The 20,652-nt window shown below is 37.5% G+C and overlaps 1 protein-coding gene across 2 annotated transcripts in view; it reads left to right on the forward strand.

Moving 5' to 3' along the window:
- Positions 1-20,652, forward strand: part of runx3 (RUNX family transcription factor 3) — a 118,252-nt gene that overhangs the window by 31,101 nt on the left and 66,499 nt on the right. The gene's annotated exons all lie outside the window — the stretch shown is intronic.

The following is a 20,652-nucleotide window of genomic DNA, read 5'->3' on the forward strand; positions in this document are numbered from 1 at the left end:
AATTCATATACAGTCATGATCAAAAGTTTACATACACTTGTAAAGAACATAATGTCATGGCTGTCTTGAGTTTCCAATAATTTCTACAACTCTTATTTTTTTGTGATAGAGTGATTGGACCACATAACTTTACTTCAGAAGGTCTTGTCTTTGTCCATGTGATGTCAGATGAAACAAAAATTGAGCTGGCCACAATACCCAGCAATATGTTTGAAGGAGAAAAGGTGAGGCCTTTAATCCCAAGGACATCATGCCTAACATCAAGCATGGTTGTGGCAGTAATAAATCTGGGTCCGTTTTGCTGCCAATGGAACTGGTGCTTTACAGAGAGTAAATGGGGCAATGAAAAAGGAGGATTACCTCCAAATTCTTCAGGACAACCTAAAATCATCAGCTCGGAGGTTGGATCTTGAGCGCAGTTGGGTGTTCCAACAGGACAATGACCCCAAACACACGTCAAAAGTGGTAAAGGAATGGCTACATCAGGCTAGAATTAAGGTTTTAGAATGGCCTTCCCAAAGTCCTGACTTAAACGAGTGGACAATGCTGAAGAAGGAAGCCCATGTCAAAAAACCAACACATTTAGCTGAACTGCACCAATTTTGTCAAGAGGAGTGGTCAAAAATTCAACCAGAAGCTTGCCAGAAGCTTGTGGGTGGCTACCAAAAGCACCGTATTGCAGTGAAACTTGCCAAGGGACATGTAACCAAATATTAACATTGCTGTATGTCAGTGACGTGCAGTCAGGGGAGGCAGGTGAGGCGGGGCCTCACGTGCCATCATAGAAAGAAAAAAAATTTAAAAAGAAAAAAAAAAAAAATTGTATCCAGTGATTATACTATAATGTTATTTTCCATTTAACTTCACCAGTTTTAGATTATTTTTTTATTAAAAATCGCTGAATTTTCACATTTGCCGTTTAAATACTGAGAAGAGACTTGCGGTGAGTCAGCAGCCAGTTGAAGCACGTCACTGAGTTGAGCCTCACCATTGATTGCGCAATGACTCGGCTAACTGCTGGCCTGCTGTGCAGTGAGACCTTATTGCTATATGAATTATATTATACATTTCCATAGTTTAGCTAGCTGAGGTATATAATGTACAGTGTATTTTGTCAACAACTGTATGTGTGTAACGTATTTCTTGTGCTGAGCAATCATAAAACTGCTGCGAAGACGCACTGTGTGAGGCTCGCAGTAATCCCACCTCCTGGTGGTAGAGGGCGGTAGTGATCCCAGGGAGCATTTCTGTGACTACTCGGCTGCAGAAGAAGTGACAACAAGCAGCAACAGTTAGCAGCGATCGTTTATTTTTTCCTCTTGCCTGGACTATTAACATGGAGGATTACATATCTAAAATAAAACAGTTTTCTAAACTGGACTTTCAATCAAAGCTTGAGGTAATAATTAAAGGAAGATCTCCATCGAGCCTGAGAGACTTTTAAGACTGAAGAAAGATAAGGAAGACTTCTATAAACAAGTTATCGATGCTTTTGTTCAAAAGGAGCAGCGCATGGACTTCATTTATAAGTAAAGGTAAGACCATAATAACGTTTTTTTATTAAATGTGCTTTTTTGTGTGCTACAGTTTGTATTTGTAAAGTTAAAGTTAAGTTAAAGTGCCAATGATTGTCACACACACTATGTGTTGTGAAATTTGTCCTCTGCATTTGACCCATCCCCTTGATCACCCCCTGGGAGGTGAGGGGAGCAGTGGGCAGCAGCGGCGCCGCGCCCGGGAATCATTTTTGGTGATTTAACCCCCAATTCCAACCCTTGATGCTGAGTGCCAAGCAGGGATGAATGCTGGCATAACATTATGTTCTTTACAAGTGTATGTAAACTTTTGACCATGACTGGACAATACAAATACATATTGTTCCAGCATGACTGTGCCAAAGTCTACAAATCAAGGTGCATAAAGGGATTGCTGAATGTGTTTGGTGGGCAAGAGCTTCTGCCGTCAAACACATCAGGAATAAACCTGAACAATCTGAACAAACACACCACAAACTCTGCAAAAAATGACCAAACCCATATTTTGTTTACTTCATACAGATGTAATGATGTAGTTAATAGTCATCATTTTGTGACTTTGTGCGAAGACAAAAGGCGGTGACGCATGCGGGTAATGCTGAGGCAGCATTATGTGTAAAGGTCAACTCAAACGGTCTCTCCCACACCTGACACCCTTTAGTTGAGATGACCTCATAAAACCTGCAACAAAATCCAAAAATAGAGAAAAAAAAAAAAGTGTTGTCAAAGCGGTGCGAAAGGAGGCGATGTCTTGATGATTGCTTGTAATAGTGCGGCCGCAGACTCTCACTGCATGTTACATTTCATGTGGCTTCCACTTCCACTAATCATGAGGAACTCTGACAAACATGACTCACTTCTCGGGGGGGGAAAAAAGTACAAAAATGAGGGATAGTCTTAAGACGTGAAGGTATATGTATCACCTGCTTGCTTGTGTCATGGTGTGTATTGTAGGTGTTGGGGGTGTGAAGTGAGAAGCCAGTGTGAAGCTGCAGCCCCCCTGATCTTTGTGTGGGAGCTGGCACTAACGCAGCACAACAGTTAAACTGTCACTGGTGGAAACTGTGCACTTTTTGCAGAAGGTGAATGAAACATGACAGCGCTGCAGGTGTGTGTCTGTAAGTGTGTGTGTGTGTGTGTGTGTGTGTGTGTGTGTGTGTGTGTGTGTGTGTGTGTGTGTGTGTGTGTGTGTGTGTGTGTGTGCACACTCACCACTCCCCAGTTTGTCATGATAAAACAGTAACTTGTCTCTGTTAGTGTCTCTGGCTTGCAGCCGTCTTGAGATTTTTAAACTCCTGAATTTTAGTCGGACACATTCGGCAAAGTCAGAGTGAGTCAGGATATTGTGTGGCGTGAGTCTGTTTATGTGTAGAGTGGTGTGGGGTGTGTATGTGTGGGGGGGAAGGGGGTTGGGGGGGGGGGGGGGGGGGTGCTGTCACTTTGGCAACACAACTGCACATATTGCAGCGATTACCACAGCGGAAAAATGTTTTTCTGCAACATGCAATTACTACAGATTACAGATTGCCGTCCTTGCATCAGAAGCTCTCGCCAGCAAAGGAGAAACACTGCGTTTGCGTGTGTGTGTGTGTGTGTGTGTGTGTTGTTACGCACAAAGAGACAGACAGACAAAGAGACAAAGAAAGATGAGAAATGATTATAGCTTGCATGAAAAACCACAACTAAAAAAAATGGGGGAGTTGATGTATTTATGGTCGTCATTTAGATGTAAACGTTATATAGACTCCCAACGTGTAAATACAGATCCTGCTCAAAATACACAATAGTCCTCCACAAAAGAAGGACACATTTCACTGAAGGCAGCACACTGAGAAATCAAAGCATGTGGAGGCCATTTTGATATTGTTTTGCATTATAAATATTTGTTTTAACCTTGAGGGCTCCCCTCAAGTTTGGTGCCGGGGACCCAAAAGGGTCTTGATCATTAAAATGTTTAAAATAAGTCATTTTTTATTTTATTTTTCAATTCTTAAATCTCCAGATCAGCTTCAGACCTATATGTCGAAATATATATATATATTTTTTTTATGTTTTATGACCTTTCATTTAAAGAAAACACTGTTTTTTTTTTATCACAAAAACAATATGCAGTAGGGTTCCCCCAAAAGATTTAGAATGAAAAATTAGGTCAGTATTTCATAACATTGATTTAGATTCATTATTATTATTTTCAGCAATTCTCAGGGATCCAGAAGGACCCCATTCATGAAAGCCTTTCGTTCACAATCATTATTAAAGACATCAAGATGGATAGATTTAAAAAAAATGCATTCTAACTATTAAATAAACGTAAATAAAAGTCAGCTTACAGTGGAGCCAATGAGAGCTCCACTATTTTGTCCAAAAAAATCCAATAATGAAACATTCAAAAAGCGCTCATTCAAAAAAACGATACTTAAGTTACATTTTGTGCCTTGAATATTAACCAAGTATTAGTGATATTCTTATTATAGCAGACAAACTATTTATAGCTGCGCCGTGATCACAAGCTTATGTTCCAATGTTTACATCATCGAGTGGTCTGCTGCTTCCTCGCTTCCTTGCTCACTGTAAGTTTATTGTAGGTCATAAATCATGCATCTCACCTTGATATGAGACGTCTGAGTAGGTATTCCAACAAGTTGGGACACTTTGACAGCCATTTAGGATCTGGAACTGGCGAGAAAGACACAAATAGCGCTTGTTACCCCCGCATCCCCACCGCAACCCATTCTTCGTGAGAATTATGAGACATTTTTCACCTAAATGGGAGTATATGAACATCCCAGCAGTCGGCATCCTAATGACAGCAGACCTTGCACGGTGAGTGATGTTTTATGTTTGTTTGCTCTCATAAAGTCTGCAGTGAGTATTAATCAGTGATGAAGAAAAAATAAAAAAGCAAACGTCGTGATGCGCTGTTGACATTAATATTAAATGTTATTATAAGAGTGCCCATTACTACATTACATGTATTCTTACATTAAGTGTATAAAACCCTAATGAAGATGTTTGGACGTTTTTTAGGGGCTTTATAGACAGAAAAAAGCGGCTCCTATAGGCTCCATTGTAAGCTGACGTTTGATCAAATTTATTTAATATTTAGAAGGCGTTAAAAAAATCCATCGTCATGTCTTTCATAATGATTGTGAATGATAGGCATAATTTAAAAAAAAAACGTATTTTATGGCAAACACTAAATAATTATTTTTTTTCCCAAAAAATACTAAAAAGTTAAATATATTTGACGCACAGTAATTGGAGCCTTCAGTGGGTCTGTAATTTATAACAAAATGGATTTTGATTATTATTTTTTGAGCAATGACAATTTCAAAGAAAAAAACTGCTTTCAGTTATTAGAGTCAATATTGCAACTCTTTTTATTACATTTCACCTGTGTGCTCGATTCAAAAATGACTCCTGGGCGGGGCCACCGCTGCTGCTCACTGCTCCCCTCACCTCCCAGGGGGTGAGGGTGATGGGTCAAATGCAGAGGATAATCTCACCACACCTCGTGTGTGTGTGTGTGTGTGTGTGTGTGTGTGTGTGTGTGTGTGTGTGTGTGTGTGTGTGTGTGTGTGTGTGTGTGTGTGTGTGTGTGTGTGTGTGTGTGTGTGTGTGACAATCAATGGTACTTTACCTGTTTTTATTCCACTTTTATTTTTATTTTTGTACCAGTCATTTTAAAATTTAGTGCAGGCCGTTAAAAAAATAGATGTGGGCCACCAATGGCCCCCGGGCATCATTTTGGAAACTTCAAACTCATACTCATTTAGAAAATATAGCGTCTCGTTGAATAAATAGCTTTGAATTTGACTTATTTTGGACTTAAAATCCAGGTAAAAATCTGCTTTGATATCAAAAAGCTCCCCTCAGTCCTAACAATATAGCTGGTAAAAGCAGTGACCGCAATAAGGCGGGACCTTATATACAAACCCACCAGATCAAAACTAAACCCAAAGTGCTCTTATTATAGCACGGGGGCCGTTTGGTGAGTTTATACTGAAATGATACTTTTAGTGGGTTTCCAAAGAATAAACAGGCCCATGAACCACATCACAGACTGCCTACTGTCATCATTGGGTGAGTGTACCCAATGGATGATGTGAGGGTGGAGCTGCATGACACAGGGCTTTGCAGAGCGTGCGTGCTGAGTGAGTGGGGAAGCAGGATTGGGATAATGAGGGCTACCCAATCTCTAAACACTGAGCTCATCACATGGTGTAGAAAATGGCTTACCTTTTTGGCACACACCTGACTTGCAGCAAATCGCTTGAAATTCTTTGCATAATTGCCAGCAACGCCATAAAAAACAATATTGTTTCGTCAATTCAAATATTTCTTATGCTTATAGTGTCTCAAGTGTCAAGTTTTGAGATAAGAGCTGTTGTTATGCTTTAAGTTGCAAGCAAAAATTTGAGTTACAAGCATCACCGCTGTTAGTTGGCGTAGCAAATGTTGCAGTGAACCCCGTAAGATCAGACCAAAACATCTGGTCTAACTCGCTAGTATTAGCGTTTAGCTAGAGATCGACATAACTTTGTTTTCCAGCCATTAGAGGGAAGTAATTGCCTGTGAAAAAGTGGATGATATTCATTGAATTAATAAAATAAACAATCAAAAAACATGACCAAACGTATCGGCAACTTGGTGAAGCAGTTGGAGCATATCACTGCTCGTCTGCACCATGCAATGAGTGTAACGCCAGCCAAGGATGTTTAAAAATAATATCTAAATGGTGGACATTTATTCTTGAGAATATGGAGAAGCTGTTGATGGTGTGTTTGACAGAGAAGCCGCTGGAAGGAGATACCGTAGTCCACTCCCCAAGGTCAATGCTGTACATTACTTCATAAAACTACTGTAGTTGTTAGAAGTACATTACACTGCATTATTTAAAGACAAAATTTATTATCTAAAAGTTTGTTTTTCTTTTTAAAAGGTATTTTAAATGTTGAAATGTTGCTGTTTTGGGCGGACCATGCACCAATTAAATGGGTTTAATTTAATTTCAAATAGAGACATTGAGTTGATATATAAGTGCTTTGAGTTAAGAGCTCCGTCATTAATTCAGTTACTTCTGTAACATTAAAAAAAATACATACGTAAAATGACTGGGCTGTGTTTAAGTTAAAAAAAATATTGCCAAATGTACATAAAAATTGATAAGTCAACTTAAAATTGGTTTTCCCATAGTCTGCAGAGGATCGGGTTGACGCCGTTTCCTTTCGACCATGTGACTTGTGGAATTCAGAGGGTGTCATGTGTTAGGGTAACAGAACTGAGTGAAAACCCAAAGACACAACCAAAGTGTGAATTTTAACTAAATGAAATCAACTTAATAGTGGCGGGCCGTGCGTTTACCACCTCAACCTTCAGTGATGTCCTTCTTAGTCCGACTTAAATAAATACCTCTCAAAATACCATCATTTGATTGATTGATTGATTTAAATTTTTAGTGGTAGATTGCACAGTACAATACACATTCAACCACTAAATGGTAACACCCATTAAGTTTTTCAACTTGTTTAAGTCGGGGTCCACGTTAATCAATTCATGTCATCATTTATGTCACCACATGACCACGGTTGGAGAAATACTATACAGAAACACACTTGCGCATTACTGGCCTTTGAATCACCTTAACAGTGTACAAAACGGGCTATTTTTTGGCACATTTAATAATCAATAAACCCGCATCAGCAATGAAAACATATCTTACGTGGTACTGTCAAAAATAAAATAATTGTAAAAAAACAAATCAAACATGAAAAAATGAAGATATAAAATATTTGAACTAACATTTTATAGCAGCCATGCGACGCCGCATAAGGCAGTGGTACCGCTCGTAGTTGGTTGATTCAAGTGGAAAACCATTTTACTGCTGGGACAGCTAGCTTCCGCGGTTGGCCGACCTCGTCTCACAAGATCTAGTTTCTGTTTAAATATCCTTTTTGAAAATGGCCTTGCAAATATATATGGTTTTGCGCTTCTTTTTTGTGGGTTAAAAAAGTCAGTACCAGGGATTCCAGGATTTCTGCGGTGGCACTTGCTGCTTTTGCAAATCACAACTTGTGATTGGATACTCACTTGGGAGTGACAAGGGAGTATCCAATCACAGTTGCGTTTAACGTAATGCGAGCGAGACGGGCTAATGTCAACAGCTTGTAATCTAATTGGCCATTACAACTGTCTATCAACTGAATGTCCTCCGTCCGTTTACACCCCACAGCCGCCACTAATACTGATTCAGAAGGCCTCTGGCCGAATTTATACAGTGCTGACCACAAGCTCGCTGAATTGATTGGCTGAAAGCTCTAACATAAAAACAAGCAACACTGGAGCCTAATTTGACATGAAGAGAATATGATGAATAATTTTATATTTCAAAGGAAAGTAAACTGAAAAATACTGCAATGAGGTGCTGACTTGTCCAGGGTGTACACCGGCTTCAGCCACCCCAGCAACCTCCAGAGGGTCAAGTTGTAGAAAATGGATGAATGGTTGGAAATTTAAAAATAAATAACTTTTATTAATTTATGTTAGGCCAGCAGAGAAGGCCTTGCTGGCCCTCATACGTTAGGTCAGGAAAAAACACATTGGCTATTTCATCCCTACAAGCCTGTTTTGCAGGTTGCCCTGCTTTCAGGGGATTTTTAGCATGTATAAATGAAGAGCAGGGCAGGCTTGTAGGGATGAAATAGAATCTGTGTTTTTCCTGACCTAACATATATTCCACCCTACCCCGGTATTGAGCACTGTATAACAGATAAACCACAGAAACTTTGACTATATATATATATATATATATATATATATATATATATATATATATATATATATATATATATATATATATATATTTATTTATATATATATATATTTATATACATATATATATATATATATATATATATATATATATATATATATATATATATATATATATATATATATTTATATACATATATATATATATATATATATATATATATATATATATATATATATATATATATATATATATATATATATATATATATATATATATATATATATATATGTATGGTTGGAGTAAAGGAGTAGCACAATCTTGTGAAAAAAATAGTGCTGTCAAACAATTAAAAAAAAAAAAATCTGATTTATCACACTTTTAATTTTAGATTAATAATGATTAATCACAATAAATTATTTCCTTACATAATTATAATTAACCTTAAAAAAATTAATCCAAGAGCATGTACAATCAAAACAATTTCTGGTCTTCAGGGTAGTTTAATTAATAATGATTTGCATCCATCCATCCGGTACCTATACAACATGTCCTCGTCAAGGTTATGGGTAAATTGAAGCCTATCACAGCTGACTTTGTACACCCTAGATAGGTCGCCATACAATTACAGGGCACATATGGACAAACAAGCATTCACACCTATGGACAATTTAAGCTAACATGCATGTTTTTATGATGTGGAAGGAAGCAGGCAAACCCTAAGAAAACCAGCCACCACACACACATGTGGAGAACATACACACACCACACAGAGATGTCCACACAGAGATTCAAACCCTCAATTTCTTGACCGTGCAGCCAATGTGTTGATCTTTGACATTGTGTTTATTGCAGAACACTTTGCCTAAAAAGATTTATTACAGAAAATTTTATGGTGCATTTTTACATTTTCTTACCTGGGGGACGCAAATGGCACCAATTCTGTGGAATGGCCCACAAGCGCTACGATTCAATATTTGACAGTACTAGTATATTTCAGCTAACATCCCCATGTGTTGTGCCGAGTTTGGGAAATAGGATTTGGAAAAAGACAGTATCATCGTTTTGCTAAACACAGCAATGATGTCACCCATAATTGCTTATTTAGAAACAAGGCGCCGTCATGCCAAGGTTTGCTTGGCAAGCTACTGTTGTATCCGGACTTTTTTACTTGTACTTAACCATTTACTCAATTTACTTCACATATTGTTGAATTTATACAAGCTCAAAATAAATGACAGACTATTTTAAGTCTATAAAAGAAAAAAACTATATATAATATTACATTACAGCCTATTGCAGCATGCAATCAGCATCAGGACAAGCTGATTGGATAATTAGTAAGTCCTGTGATCTTTCAACATATTCTATATGACAATCTATTGGACTTTTTTCCATTGTTGTCATTGCATAGTGAGTGATACAGTATGAGTATGATATACTATCTGTACTTTTCTGGGCTATAGATGGTACCAGTATTTAAGCTCCACCCACCAAATTTTTAGACAAAATAAATATTTGTACATACTGTATATTATCTGCACCGGACCATAGGCCGCAGATATATACCGGTAAAAAAGATTCTGTAAATGTTTATTTAAATTAAACTTAATTATTTCTGAACTGTACCTGTTATGCGGCAATTAAACAGCTGATCAAACAAAACCAAAGTCATTGTCATGGACCAACTAGCTGAGGAAGCTAGTTCTCCAATCAGCTAAACAGACTCAATAACTCCACGGTGACGTTTTGGTGAATTTAAAAAATTGAAGCAATACAAAAAGAATGCTATTGTGCGTTAACAATACTAACACAGACACGTGTAAACGTGTTAGCATACTCGCTAATGCTAACAACGCTAGCTTGATTACATTACGATAGCACATACAAAAATGCATGAAAACATTCTAACAGAAATCACACATGGGACGTTTTAATAAGTGTGAATTGTTTTAATAACAGTGTAAAACTTACAAACGTTGCTTGAAGTGATAAAGAAGAGTCCTTTTGATCAGAAACGATATAAATAAATAGTAGAAAAAAGGGGATATACTTCCGGTTCAAGGCACGAAACGGGAAGTACATTTTCAACCCGCATCACCTGCAGTGAACGAACTCATCTAAAAGATGGTGCCATAGCACAAAAACAATACCACAAAATTTCAGTGTCTTTGTCGGTGTTGAAAACTATTTGTTGAATACAAAACATTATGGTTGTTAGCAAAGAAAAATCTATAAATTAGCTACACCATTTTATAAGCCGCAGGGGACAAAGCGTAGGAAAAAAAGTAGCAACTTATTGTTTGGAAAATACGGTAGTTGCATTTCATTGCACATTATCATTATATTTCTTTGTGGATTGACAATATGAATATGCAACATGATATTTTCTGTTCTAGTATTTTGAGGTAGAATGATGTTCAACCTCAGACAGCAACTCGGCACATCTGAAAAATTAAGTCCTTAAGAAATCCATTTACATTGCAGGCTAAAATATAAACATAGGTGGAGCTGTCCCCCAACAGCCATTATTTTGCTCAATTGATTCAGAAGGCTTTAATAAGCCCTCGGCTCCACTCTGCACCTTTTATAGAACGTAAGCAGATTATTAAAGATGCATGAGGTCGATGTGCTCAATATCTCCTTCAGTGTTTCGTTTGAACTGATAAAGTGTTCCAGTGTATGTCGCTGCCAGGTTTAGAGACGTCAACAACGTATTTGTGTGTAAACTAGTCATAGACATGTAAGTCATATGTCAGAGTGAGCAAATGATGTGTACAAGAGGGAATGGATACAAGGTGACAGATGTTCACATACATATTTTACTATAGGTAGTTTCATTGGATAGGAATATGATAATTGAGGACATGGGACAGAGATACAGGATAGACAAGTCTCAAATTGTTCATTACTTTTCTTCTTGGGTACAGTGAAGAAAAGCATCAAGTGTAACGGATGCCAACCGGTGTGGATGTGTTTATGTTTTTATTTGAAAAGGATCGCCATTAGCTGATTCCATGGCAGTCAGTTAGTCTTACTGGGGTCCATACAAAACATCACATTATTCGAAAATGTTTAAAAAATGGCAAAAAAAAACATTTAAAAAAATAATAATAAAATAGAAGATTGTGCATGAGTTAACAATATAATTCATTACTATCAAAATATGTATAAAATATGTTAAAAAATGATTAAATTGTGTCAATCAACATGAAAATTAACTCAGGTACAAAATAACACATGAAATATCACAAATTAATTTAGTTTAATGTTATTGTCTCAACTGTGGTCATTTCCATTCCAGTAAATACCTTTGCATTCCTTTTCTAAAGGCTTATTTAACTTTTATTAGACGAATATCGAGTTGTAATCATTCCAAAAAGCAACGGCTCTATAAATTACTGTTTTTTTCATTGAGTTTGCCTTTGAACTATGTATGACAACATGACCGTTAACAGCATATCTTGTATTTTAATTATTTGCATCAATACAGTAGTCGATCCGGTCAAACAAAAATGAGGGCAATTTTGAGTTGGTCACACAACAGAAAAATTTAGCCAAACCTCAAGAAATAATTTGCTTAATGAGAGGCTAAAATGCATTGTATCAATACTAGTTCTAACAGAACAGCCCAGAGCAAGTCTGACAGCCCTGTTTTTGAGCAAACTGTAATTTAACAAGGTTTGTATTAGCTGTGGATGACCATACCGTTGAGCAATAATCCAAGTGACACTAAATTAACGATTGACAAACTTGACCCAGGATGTTAGAATGCACATAGGAAGAACACTTTCTCGTGACTACGATACCAGGACCCATTTTGCAAACCAATGTATTCATATGCTCAGTCCATGATAGTTGACAATATAGGACAATGTCCGGCAATTTTGCTTTGTCTACCTGTTGTTTGGGCTTACCGGCTATGGATAGGTTAAGTTCAGGTGTAGAAACCAATTTATGCGCGACCCAAAAACAATACACTTAGTTTTACATATATTTAAGACTAATTTGTTTGTTTTTATCCAATCATAATTTTTAACTCGCTAGACAGAACTTTGTTTAATTCTTGTCATTCACAGCAGAGGGTAAATCATTATTAAAAATTGAAAATAGCAGAGGTCCTAAACAACTTTCCTGAGGAATAAACTACCATTATAAAAGACCATTTATTTTGTAGAAGAAAGATAGCTCCTCATCAGAGTAGTCGCTGGTTGGCTGAATCCATAACATCAAAGCTTATCAAGTAGAATGTCACGATCAATTAAATCAAATGTGGCGCTGAAATCTAACATGACTGCTGCAGCAATTGTTGAGGTGTCAATCACCCTCAGTCATTTGAATAGGAGCTGTAGCAGTTGAGTAGCCCTTTCTGTGAGCATGTTGATATTTAATAGTCAGACTATTATGATTAAAGTAAACTTAGACCTGGACATAAATAATTATCTCCATAACTTTGCTGAGTACGGGAAGAATACTTATAGGTTGACTATTTGAACCACAGAAAGGTAACTTATGTGGCATATTTACCACCTACCAGCAAGAGTAAATGATAATAGGACTGTCAGAAAGAGGTACTGTAGGACTAAATATCTGTCCCTTCTACACTCAAAAACCCCAACCAGCCATACACAGTGCATCCAGAAAGAATTCACAGCGCTTCATTTTGTTATGTTACAGCCTTATTCCAAAATGGAATATATTCATTTTTGTCTTCAAAATTCTACAGACAATACCCCATTTTTATTTTATTTAGCAAATGTATTAAAACTAAAAACAACAAAAAAATCAAATCTACATGAGTATTCACAGCCCCTGCTCATTACTTGATACACCTTTGGCAGCAATTACAGTCTCAAGTCTTTATGAATACGATGCCACAAGCTTGGCACACCTATCTTTGGGTAGTTTCACTCGTTCCTCTTTGCAGCACCTCTCAAGCTACATTGGTTTTCATCCAGTATGTCTCTGTACATTGCTGCATTCATCTTAGTTTAGTCAGGGAGTTGACCAAGAACCCGACGGTCACTTTGTCAGAGCTACAGAATTATTTTGTGGAGAGAGAAGAACCTTCCAGAAGGACAACCATCTCTGCAGCAACCCACCAATCAGGCCTGTATGGTATAGTGGCCAGACGGAAGCCATTTCTTAGTAAAACGTTTGCCAAAATGCACCTGAAAGACTCTCAGATCATAAGCAACAAAATTATCTGGTCTGATGAGACAAAGATTGAACTGTTTGGAGTGAATGCCAGGCGTCATGTTTGGAGGAAACCAGGCACCACTCATCAGCAGGCCAATACCATCTCTACAGTGAAGCATGGTGGTGGCAGCATCATGCTGTGGGGATGGTTTTCAGCAACAGGACCTGGGAGACTAGTTAAGTTAGAGGGAAATATGAATGCAGCAATGTACAGAGACATCCTGGATAAAAACCAACACTTCTCATCCAACCTGATGGAGCTTGAGAGGTGTTGCAAAGTTGAATGGGTGAAACTGCCCAAAGATAGGTGTGCCAAGCTTGTTTCAGCAACAGGACCTGGGAGACTAGTTAAGTTAGAGGGAAATATGAATGCAGCAATGTACAGAGACATCCTGGATAAAAACCAACACTTCTCATACAACCTGATGGAGCTTGAGAGGTGTTGCAAAGTTGAATGGGTGAAACTGCCCAAAGATAGGTGTGCCAAGCTTGTAGCATCGTATTCAAAAAGACTTGCGAATGTAATTGCTGTCAAAGGTATCAACAAAGTATTGAGCAGAGACTGTGAATAGTTATTTACTTGTGATATTTTTCTTATTTTTATAAAATAGGAAAAAAAATATTTAAACATTTTGAGGACATAAATAAATGTATTCTTTAATGGAAAAAGACTGTAACATAACAAAATGTGGAATAAGTGAAGGGTTGTGAATACTTTCCGGATGAACTGTATTAAACCTAGACTTAGACAAACTTTAATGATCCACAAGGGAAATTTTTCCACAGAGTTGCTCAGTTACAAAGGATGGTAAGAGTAAGGATGGAAAGGATAATGCAGGTAAAGTAGACTAAAAATGTACCGTAGTAGAAATATAAAATAAAAAGTATTGGATCGAAGTGTACATTTTGTACCTTTTCAAGGGCCAAAAAAATGGTATGCGTGTTTATCTCTGACAAAAGAGGGAGACCAAAAACAAATGTCCACAGCAGGTTGTGTACATAGATATTCTTAAGTATAATAGGAATAGGGTTGTCGACATGTTAGGAATCAAAAATAATAACCAATATCAATCAAAATGCTTAATGTTTTTCTTTTGTATTCATCAACACGCGCCACAATGACCAACAAATGTGAGGTGCTGACACATTTTATAATCAAACCAGAGGAGTGAAGCCTCAAACCCCAACAACCTAAACTAACGTTCTCCTGTTTGATGGTCCTCCTTCACCAACATGTGATGTGGCTTTGGTGACGTCCGACATCTAATCACAGGCACTCTTCTCCACTATATGGAGCAGAAAAAGAAGCTTACAACAAGAAAGGATAAACAAGCTCAATGTTCCAGAGCGGCCACAGAATTCATCATCCATACAAAAAAATACCCAAAGCCCAGAAGTGGACTTAATTTGATCCGAGAGGAATAAAACTCCATTTCATAGAAGCGCTCATATTTCCACTGAGCACAAACATCCAGCTGAAATTCGAGCAGACACTTTTGGGAAGGAATGCTTTCGGTGGGTTGAGGGCCAAAGCCGTGCCCTGTAATTTGTGAATGTACATAAATGTGTGATGGCCACAGCTTCTCTAAAGATAGACATCTTTGTCTTAGGTCATCGCCCAACCTTAAACTAGTTCTAATTGGCCCCACGGCCCCCTTTTCCACATGAATAACCCTACCCGTCCAAAGACTTACGTGTCTGGCTGGGCTGAAAATAGCCCCAAAAGTTGACACAGGTTAATAGATTCTATCCAGCTCGAAAGAAAACTGAATGTAGAATTGTGAAGGGATTCACATATCTGAGGTTTCACCCGCCTTCAAAGCGACTCTTAAGTGGCTATGAGGCAGAGTGGGTGGCATACACAAGCAGGAAGCACTTTTTAGTCATATTCATCTTATCTTCTGATTTCTGACCCATGTCCACAAAATGAGGTTTGTTTTTTTATTTGTGAGGTTGGGCATGTTCTATTGAGAGGTCTTTTTTTGCTATAAGACACGACATATGGCATATGCATATGCAATGTTTTGGCTGATATTATGACATAATTTCCTGCCAAAAAGGTATTAACCACTAACCCAGTGGTTCTCAAACTTTTTTTCACCAAGTACCACCTCAGGAAACAGATGTACCACCATAATGACCAACATTAAAATACAGTAGCATAGTAGTGTTCATTAAAATAAGTTATTTAACAATATGTTTGGTCACTGTAACATTACACACAGTTTGAACAGTAACACTGTGTTTGAATAATTATAATGGGTAATAAAACACTCTACTTAAATAATTAATCAAATCTTTGGCGTACCACTAAATGGAGCCTGTGTAACACTAGCGGGACACGTACCACAATTTAACTCTGAATAACCAATCCAGAATATTGGGACATCATCTTACTAGTTTTTGAATGACAGTCATATTAAATATCTAGTATCCATCCATCCATCCATCTTCTTCCGCTTATCCGAGGTCGGGTCGCGGGGGCAGCAGCCTAAGCAGGGAAGCCCAGACTTCCCTCTCCCCAGCCACTTCGTCCAGCTCCTCCCGGTGGATCCCGAGGCGTTCCCAGGCCAGCCGGGAGACATAGTCTTCCCAACGTGTCCTGGGTCTTCCCCGTGGCCTCCTACCGGTCGGACGTGCCCGAAACACCTCCCGAGGGAGGCGTTCGGGTGGCATCCTGACCAGATGCCCGAACCACCTCATCTGGCTCCTCTCGATATGGAGGAGCAGCGGCTTTACTTTGAGCTCCCCCCGGATGGCAGAGCTTCTCACCCTATCTCTAAGGGAGAGCCCCGCCACCCGGCGGAGGAAACTCATTTCGGCCGCTTGTACCCGTGATCTTGTCCTTTCGGTCATGACCCAAAGCTCATGACCATAGGTGAGGATGGGAACGTAGATCGACCGGTAAATCGAGAGCTTTGCCTTCTGGCTCAGCTCCTTCTTCACCACAACGGATCGATACAGCGTCCGCATTACTGAAGACGCCGCACCGATCCGCCTGTCGATCTCACGATCCACTCTTCCCTCACTCGTGAACAAGACTAGTGAATATCGTGAATATCTAGTACTGTTAAATTATTACATTTTTAATCATATTAATCACACTTTTGTATTTTTATTAATCCCGATTAGTCGCAGTAAATTGCATAATTAAGATTAATTTTCAACATTATTATGACTCAAATGCAATTTCATTGTCAGAATGTCATACAGCAATATTTTAAATGTCTTGTTTGTCATTTTTTTGTCCAAAACATGCCTGCAGATTTTTTTCTCGTAGTGTCGAGGTTTATTTTGAAGTGAAATTTGCCAGTGAGTACACCAGTCAGAGTTTCCTCACTCATCTTTACTCTGACTTATGCATTTACCATTGACCGTATTGAAACACCTTTAAAGTAACAATCCAAGATCAAGGTCAAGGAGTCTTTGATACAAAGCAGCATGTGGGGGTTTGTTTGCAAAATTCTGCAGAAAAGTCAAGCAATCAATCAATCAATGTTTATTTATATAGCCCTAAATCACAAGTGTCTCAAAGGGCTGCACAAGCGACAACGACATCCTCGGTACAGAGCCCAAATAAGGGCAAGGAAAAACTCACCCCAGTGGGACGTCGATGTTAAATAAAAAAGTTAAATTTTGTCTGACATTTGAGTGTTTTTTAACATATGTTTTCACATTTTGCTGTGATGTTTGTCACTTTTCTGCCATGTTACCACACTTAAGGACAGAGAGTTTGTTTGCTCTTGCTTTCAGGAAGTTTAGGTTTTCATTAAGGTGTGTAACAACGCATTATATCATAATGGTGCAATATGTCAAATTGTAATAATATTTCATCAATATGCAATAATCTGTACATCTTCTAATACAATTCTTGAATGCAAAAAAATCCCAAAAAGGTAAATTGTACTATCAATCTGCATCATCCATGATTAATGCGATAATGTTACACAGATATATGTAATGTAACTTTGACAGCCCCGATTAAATCTCATAACTTTCATTGTCAATTCTTATTCTCTATACTACTTTGTTTCTCCACACACGCCTTTATGTGTCAGGCAAAACACACGCATGAGGTAATATGGCTTGAGGTGTCCTGCTTTCTATAGTGACATCACGCAATAGTGTTGCAAAAAGGCCAAATAAGAAGAAAAATTCATCCCCAGAATCAATATGGCTGAACCGAGGAATTAACTGACGTCATACCTGAGTTTTATATGTCTTTTTACGATCAGGGTTTTATGCTGCCGATTATGATACCGATCATCCATGAGTGAGATCGTCCAATAAATTCCGATCACATGTAATAACTTCATTTACTGACAGTTTAACAATATCAACACAATATTTAAACTAGTTTATTCTCGTTTATTACGTACAATTCTTAGATCAAAACAAAGTCAATAGTACACAATAACTAAATAAAAGCAATAACTACTATGTGCTGTGTGTATATGTTTAGCCTTGTCCTCCACTTGATAATAAAACTAAAATACTAAGAAATGTACATATTTGTCATAATGGAAATGATTATTATTAGTTTAGTGGGGCGTCTCCACACTGTATCTATTAAAACACATAATTAGCTGCTAGGTGCCTGTTAGCCGCATGCAGGACTACAACTTAAGACAGCGCGTGTCAGTCATACGCATGAAAAGCCATTAATCGGTAATGGTGATTACTTACTTTTTCACGAAAATTGGCCGATACTGATCAGTGGCCGATCGATTGTCACATCCGGCATACTTTTGAATTCCAACACCTTATAGGGGGATTCAGCATATAAGATGTTCCATGCAGTACATGATGATGTTTTTATGGATGTTTTAGGTGCCAACATCTTAAATAATCTGGAGGTGAATTCACCCTCATGAATCATCATACAAATAGGCTGGGGCCCTTTTTAAGTTGCTTTTGAGGTTTTGCATGTCCTCCAGCAGTTCTGTCTCGATATCAGGCTTGAGCCAACTAAATCATTCAAAATCGTTCTGGGCCTTTAATGGCGAGCTCCCTCATGGACGGCTGAAATTTTAGAAAGTGGAAGCTGAAATGTGGAGGTCAAAATGTGACAGGGCACATTAAGGCCAGGATTTTTGTATGAGTGTGTGGTCACGTTTTAATAATGAAGCAGACGACTAAGACATTGTCACTGTGTCCCCAATGAGATAGAAACAGAGGCGGTGTGGTCACATCAGAGCTGATGTTGTCATGTTGTGAGTGGCGGGAGTGCAGTTGGATGTGTCTTATGGGATGTGTGCTTCTAGGCATTAAACAGCAAAGTGGGTACACTTTTACTCTCTATTTCCCTTGGGTCATAGTGAAGTAATATTACTGCATTTGGATCACTTTTTAATTCACCATATTAATAAAACAGAACCTTTGGACCTCTCAATAACCTGTTTTTTAATTTGTTTGTTTGTTTTAGTTCATTTTGTGCACACTTTTCTAACACATTTTACCTAATAAAATGTAATTCGTTTTTTGCATTTTAATGGACTACATAGAGAGATGATGCATATTTTAAATTGTTTGATGAAACTTCAATTTCACATTATCCTGTGTCAAAATATGCAATTATAAACTGATCCTAACACGCCAATTATCTGCACTGACATCATTAATCCAATTTAACAACTGCAAACATACATTAATACTTTAATTGTATTTTTACTACATATATATATATATGTATATATATATATATATATATATATATATATATATATATATATATATATATATATATATATATATATATATATATGCTTCACGTGAAACCTTTTTAGTTTAATTTTAAAATCCACGATCATAATATCATTATACATTTATTTAAATATTTCACTAATGTTTACAAAATGTATCTATTTACTTTAAAAAAAATTATACTAATTTTACAAAATCTACGAGCACAATTGAACACAGTATTTGAGGTGCGTGCACGTCCTAAAGAACAAAGCAGTCACAACAAATACATTATTTTGTGACATGCAAAGTCCACATAATTCAACATTTGGTTTAGCTAAGCTGTTACTAAACGAATAAATGAGATGAACATGAAAAAAAAATATTATTTTCTAATGATAAATGGTCTAATGCGATGCAAGAACATAAAAAACATGACTTGAAATAATCTAATACATCTAATTAAAGTAACTATTCATTTGATTTGTGTTATAATTATTGTTTTTTAGGTTTTTTGATAAATGGACCAATTCCGTTTGTTTTAACTGGTTTAAAGAAGAGATACAAGTGTCTTTCCTAATGCAGAAGCCAGCTAAAATTAAGGGCAAATGCGCCAACTAGTGTCGTCAAGCAGAATTGCAGTCAATGCATTGACAGGGCCTCATTTTAGTTATCTGGCTGTGTTTTTTTTATTTCATCCATCCATCCATTTTTTACCGCTTGTCCCGTTGAGGGTCGCGGGGGGTGCTGGGGCCTATAAAAAATTAATTAAATAATTACGCAAATAATACATGATAAGCATTTGAATAAAATATATGATCTTATACATATTAAGCTGTTTTTAATGTTGATTTAAATTTAATGCATACACTTTATTTTGTTTACATAATATAATACCAGTTTATTTGTTGGACTAAAAAAAAAAAATACGCACATTTTATTGTTTACTTAAATAGTTATTTCATAGTATAGTACAAAATATAGTTTGGGTGATTTAGCATCTTTTCCGTCTGTTTTGTTATAAAATTCCGGTCATTGGAAATTATTATATTGTCTATGCTACTTTTGGACAGAGGCACTAAATAAAATGAGTGCGATGGATCAATAACTAAGTTTGCGACAGTTAAAAAGCCTGTTAAAAAAAAAAGAAAGAAGAAGAAGCAGCAGCGATGAGTCTGATTGGTCTGCTAAAAGCTCCAAACTCAGCGGAGAGGAATGTGATTGGTCCGCTGAAAGGCCAGCCCAGAAGATTGATTGGTGGAGCTCACCTCCGCGCTGGAGCCCACTAAAGACTAAAGTGACTCGGGTAAAATAATACCGCCGCACTCCACGCAGCCTCTCGACGTCTTTTCTTGTCTACAATCCGCTGTGTGGTGGAGGGACGTATCTTTGCCGGGACACGCACACATCCATACACTCACTTTGCTGGACTTTTTTTTCGCTTGTGTGTGTGCGCACGCGTGG

Source organism: Nerophis lumbriciformis, linkage group LG08, assembly GCF_033978685.3.
Source record: "Nerophis lumbriciformis linkage group LG08, RoL_Nlum_v2.1, whole genome shotgun sequence".
Lineage (NCBI taxonomy): Eukaryota > Metazoa > Chordata > Actinopteri > Syngnathiformes > Syngnathidae > Nerophis > Nerophis lumbriciformis.